The sequence below is a fragment of the Anneissia japonica genome, unplaced genomic scaffold (genome assembly GCF_011630105.1).
Source record: "Anneissia japonica isolate Jap-2015-1 unplaced genomic scaffold, ASM1163010v1 scaffold2308_len244532_cov108, whole genome shotgun sequence".
Lineage (NCBI taxonomy): Eukaryota > Metazoa > Echinodermata > Crinoidea > Comatulida > Comatulidae > Anneissia > Anneissia japonica.
This window is the reverse complement of record NW_022687540.1, coordinates 250,900-256,568: the sequence shown is the minus strand read 5'-3', so window position 1 is coordinate 256,568 and position 5,669 is coordinate 250,900. Positions and strand designations below refer to the sequence as shown.

General features: G+C 32.2%; 1 protein-coding gene across 1 annotated transcript in view; it reads left to right on the top strand.

Moving 5' to 3' along the window:
* The first annotated feature begins 826 nt into the window (after positions 1-826).
* LOC117119278 overlaps positions 827-5,669 on the top strand; it is an 88,404-nt gene continuing 83,561 nt past the window's right edge. Inside the window, exons 1-2 of the mRNA XM_033264084.1 lie at positions 827-1,157; positions 1,248-1,383. The gene's annotated coding sequence lies outside the window, so the exon portion shown is untranslated. The remainder of the gene's footprint in view (positions 1,158-1,247; positions 1,384-5,669) is intronic.

The following is a 5,669-nucleotide window of genomic DNA, read 5'->3' as shown; positions in this document are numbered from 1 at the left end:
TGCTGTAATAATAATAATAATTATTATTATTTTTATTATTATTTATTGTTATTACTATTATTGGCTCTCGAGCGGATCACCTCTTGTTATTGTACTGTCTCATCTGTTTTTCTTATTCTTCATTCTTTCTCCGTATTTTTGTTCGATATCTCAAAAAATGCCACAAGTTACGCAAAACCGCTGTCAACGAACATTTGGCTTGGTCTGGAATAGTCATGGTCAGCTTTTCAACGCACTCAGTCATGCGTGACATCATCTACGCGCAATTTTGCGTTTTTACATTATCAGTCATATCAGCCTAACCAATTGCCATTTCGAAATCGTATTTAGTGCGCATTAACTTCGGGTTAATGTTCAATGTACTGTACCTTAATTTTATGTGTGCGCTTCATTACGCACAAATTTTTAAAAAGCTCAAAATCACTTTTTGACTAAATTAGAGCACGTTTCAGGCCATTTTGAGCATTTCAAAATTTTTTGAAATTTTCCAATACGCGCGCACATTTTTACGCGCGCAGCACGTACGGAAGCTAAACATTATGTTTTTTCACATAGTTTGGGTTCCTAACATTGTTTTCACAAATTTCCATTCTTTTTGGTCATCTTATGGCCAATAGCAATGCCGTACGTGCGCATCAAATATAGGTATCTTAAAAAACGAACCATGGGCGAAGAGCGACTGGAACCAGCGCCTATGTTCATGTTGTAGCTAGTGACGCCCCTGCCTTACCGCATGACGACTCACCCGGACGATACATTTATATAGTGATTTTTTCATTGCGACAAATGCTGGTCTGGCCTAACTAATTTGATCAATTAACTCTGCAGATTCAGTTGTAGCTCTTGGGATTGAAGATGGAACTATCCACTCCGACCAGCTGACAGCATCCAGTGAATACTTGACCAGCAAAAGTCTTGGGGCTGATCGAGGACGACTCAACACAGTATCAGATGCAGGAGGCTATGGAGCCTGGGTAGCAGCAACTAATGACCCAGATCAGTGGATTCAAGCCGATCTCGGTTCAGTGAAACGCGTAGTTGGAGTAATAACACAAGGGCGAAGTGATGGGAATCAATGGGTTAAAACATACAAAGTTACTTCCAGTACCAATGGTAGCATTTTCGCACCAGTATTGGGATCGAGTGGTCAAGTTGAGGTATGTTGTTATGATCAATTTATATAAGACATTACGACGAGTATCATGAAATGCGGAAATGTGTGTTTATCATAATGCCACTACTTTTAGATTTTTAGTGCAAACTCAGATCGAAACACCGAGGTGAGAAACATATTCAACTCTGTTGTCTACGCTCAATTCATCCGTATCAATCCAATTACCTGGTATAGACACATCAGTTTAAGATTTGAGCTTCTTGGCACAGGTAAACCTTATCTAAGCATGCATTTATTGTAGTAAGTTAAGATAATGTAATAATACACATTTCAACTATATCATCTAAAGTCTGACAGGATCCGTGTTAATTAACAACAAAAACATGTACCACAAATATTTTATTGTTACATTCGTCTCTAAATACGGTTTTTTAAGTGGTCATTATGTATGTTGGAATTTTCTATTTTTTATTTATCAAATTATAATTAGTTATATATTTATTATTTTTAAAATTAATATTGTCTGTTGTTATTACCTCGTTGTTTTTCTTTTTTAATATTGTTTGTTATTGATGTTGGCCATGCTGTAATAATAATAATAATAATAATAATAATAATTATTATTATTATTATTTATTGTTATTACTATTATTCTTTATATTATTATTGTTTAAATATTATTATTATTATTAAAACTATTAATATTATTTTAAAACTACTACTACTACTATTATTATTATTATTATTATTATTGTTGTTGTTGTTTAATCATATTAATATTATCAACACCACCTCATATCCAACCACCATCCCATCATTCTTATCAATACCATCATCCTCTTCACAACCTACACTGTCACCGTCATTGTCATTGTGTAAATATATATATATACATATATACAGTAGAACCTCGTTTTTACGTACCCCAGTTATACGAAGTCTCGGTTTTACGTACGCCTCGTATCGACGATGACGTCATCAAAAACCCCGAAAATATTCAAAACAGACGGCCCTTTTCAGAGCAACCATAAGTAAAAGACTATAACAATAAACTATAACAATAAACAAGCCATAATGCAACATATTTTCATTAAAGAGCAACATTGATTGAGTCTAATACATATGGGGTGCCATACGCAGCAAAAGTCCATGTTAAAATCAAAATGTAATTGCAAAATTCAATGTCTAATTTATCAAAACGTAGGCGTAAATTTCTCAAAATGTAGATCTAGTTTCCCAAAATGAAGTTCTAATTTTTCAAAATGTATTTCTAATTTCTTTAAAATGTAATTCAAATTCAAAACGTAGTGTTAAATATCGGTTAGTTGTTGGTGACTTTGAATAAGTAGTATGACACAGTTCCTTTTAGTTCACTGCAAACTTTTATTAACACAAACTGTATGTTGGTTACAATTAGCTAAACTCCAGGTTTCAGATGTTAGAGAACCCTTTTAGAGTGGAGTCAGCTCAGCCCTGTACTTTTCTTCTGTGTTGAATCTAACTACTGACTACTGATTACTACATGACTACTCACTACTAACTACTGATCACTGACTACTGGTTACTGACTGATTGCTGATTCAGTGATATGGGGTGTTTGCCTATTATACTTTAGATAATGGGGGTGTGTCTCAAGTAAGTCACCTCATACTTTTAGAGTTTCTGATTGGATCATAGAGAAATTCTTTCTCTATGATTTAGTAACTTGTTTACCAAAAAACTGTTAATTAAGATGTATCACAAACTTCAGAGCTTAGGCTCAAAACTGACAATCATAGATTCATAGTGCGAGAAAGGCCAAGTCCAACTGACTAGGGTAAAGTTATACAAAGTCCAGTTATATTATTAGATTATCTGTATACTCAAGTTGACCATTAAAACTGTCAATCCAATTTAAGGGCATTTATCAGGTGAAGGGTATCGATTCCAATGGTTATGCAAGTTAATACCATTGAACCTTAATACTACATTACATCCCTTTTAATTTATTTTTTTTTAACATCATAACATAAGGTAAAATGTACTACAATGTGTAGTAGGCATAAAGCAATATAACAATTCATTTAAAAAAAATTAAATCGTTAAACATAAAAAATCAGAGCATATAATACAAGTGGTGCAAGATGAATACGTGTCAATTTCCATCATTTACTCATATTCACTCTCTCTTTCTCTCCATTCTTTTCTTAAAAAATACAAATGAATAACATTTTTAATTTTCGAGGTTAATCAATCTAATACGGTTTTTTGTTTTGCCATGTGTCATTTAACATTAGATTGTATTTAAACGTCTGGTCTTGCCATATCCGACGTAATGTAACTTTATGAGGAGGAACTTAAATTAACTTTTATTTAACTTAACATTATTTACTTACTTATTTCCTAAAAAAATCAATTGCTTCTATTACACGTAGACTTGAATTCATCTAGTCGTGTTTACTAGCAATACACATATGCACTTTAACTCGTTATCGTTTAATGTCATCACGTATTTCATATAAATTATTTATTAGTATACCTTTGTCATACATTCATCCTAAGCATTTCATTACAAGTAAAATTATGTAAATTTGGATTATTTGTACTCATATGTACTTATATTCAGTATTCATTTAAACTGACGAATTTATCTTCATATTACATATCCTTCATTAAACTTGCATGGCATTAACAACTCAACAAGTAATAAAGCTTGTTCATTTAGTGTTGCAATATAAGCTTGGATTATTCAATAATTCATTAATCGCTTTACTACATTTAAATCATAAACAAAATTGTTGTATTCCTCATCATAAAATTATAAACTCAATTTAAATCATTAGAAAACATGTCAATATAATTCGTACTTAAATCATTACGCTGTGTACACAATATAATTTCAAGTTCTCAATATTTAAATTCAATATTCGTATCAATTTCAAGATTTCAGTATAATTCCATGTTTACAAGATAAATTAAATTTGGCAATAAGTAAATAAAATTCAACGTTCTCGAATTTTGAAGTGCGTTTAAGAGTGGTCCAATTAGTAAGTGAACGGTTATCATCGCAATTTATAATCGAATAATTTTCCTCTACAAGTTCAAGTCACATCAATTAAACATCTTATAATTTTAAAAACTTCTGGCCAGTAAATTAATTAAATTATTCAATGGATTTATTTATATCAATTATCTTTTTAGCTTTAATAACCTCAAAAATTGCCTGGCTATGTGCAATTGAAATTGGTTATACAAATTGGTATACATGTGCGATTCTGCAAAATCAACAGTCCGTTAACCTAATCTGTGCTGAATAATTGCTATAGTATTGATGTTTATACTTGCGTTTTGATATCTAAATCAATCAGGTATCGATAAAAAAATGTGCTTGTATTATTGTTTAACATTTTGCTATTTTGACCTTAACTTAATTGTTTGAAAAAAAAAATTGCGCACTACAAAAAAAACGTGGTTGATGTAATAAAATCAAATTAATAAAAAAAAAAAAAATTATTAAATTAAAACCAATTTTTAATGAGGGATAAAAATATAAACAAACTCTTCCTCACAATGATGGAATTTAACAATGTATTCAACTTACCCATTTACTTCATTCTTGATAAACAAAATGCAAATTCCAAGCAAACAAAAGTTCAGTAAAGAAATGAAATTTAAGGGAAATTAAATGTTCGAAGTTTACGTTGGCTAAAGTTCAAAAGTTAGAGCGTTTTTCATCGTCATGGGGTGAAGTCCAATTGAAGTCGGCTTGTCTCGAATCCTAATAACTTTCGGTCATCTGTCGGCTTGTCTCAAATCCTATAATAAGTTTGTCATCTTTCGGCTTGTCTCGAATCCTAAAAAGTTTGTCATCTGTCGGCTTGACTCGAATCCTATTTTGTGTCTGTTTCGTTTGTTACGTTGTAGGATTTCGGCTGCTAATTGCAGATATGCATGCAATATGTGATCTGCTTGTAGTTGTTGCGGTATTTGAAGAAAACGTTTATTCATTTCCAAGATTCATGTCATTTAGAAAGGACAATCTATCTGCTTAACCGCAATTCGGGTATCTTTTAGTGCGTCCTCAATTGTTTGGCGATATGTGCTCAGCTTTGGAGAGGAGGTACCGTGAAATCAATGATTAGGGTCTTCCACCATGTTAAATATCGGTTTAGTTGGTGATGGCTTTTTAATGAGTAGTAGGCACAGTTCCTTTTAGTTCACTGCAAACTTTTATTCTCACAAACTGTACGTTGGTTACAATTAGCTAAACTCCAGGTTTCAGATGTTAGAGAAGCCTTTTAGAGTGGAGTCAGCTCAGCCCTGTACTTTTCTTCTGTGTTGAATCTAACTACTGACTACTGATTACTACATGACTACTCACTACTAACTACTGATCACTGACTACTGGTTACTGGTTACTGACTGATTGCTGATTCAGTGATATGGGGTGTTTGCCTATTATACTTTAGATAATGGGGGTGTGTCTCAAGTAAGTCACCTCATACTTTTAGAGTTTCTGATTGGATCATAGAGAAATTCTTTCTCTATGATTTAGTAACTTGTTTACCAAAAAACT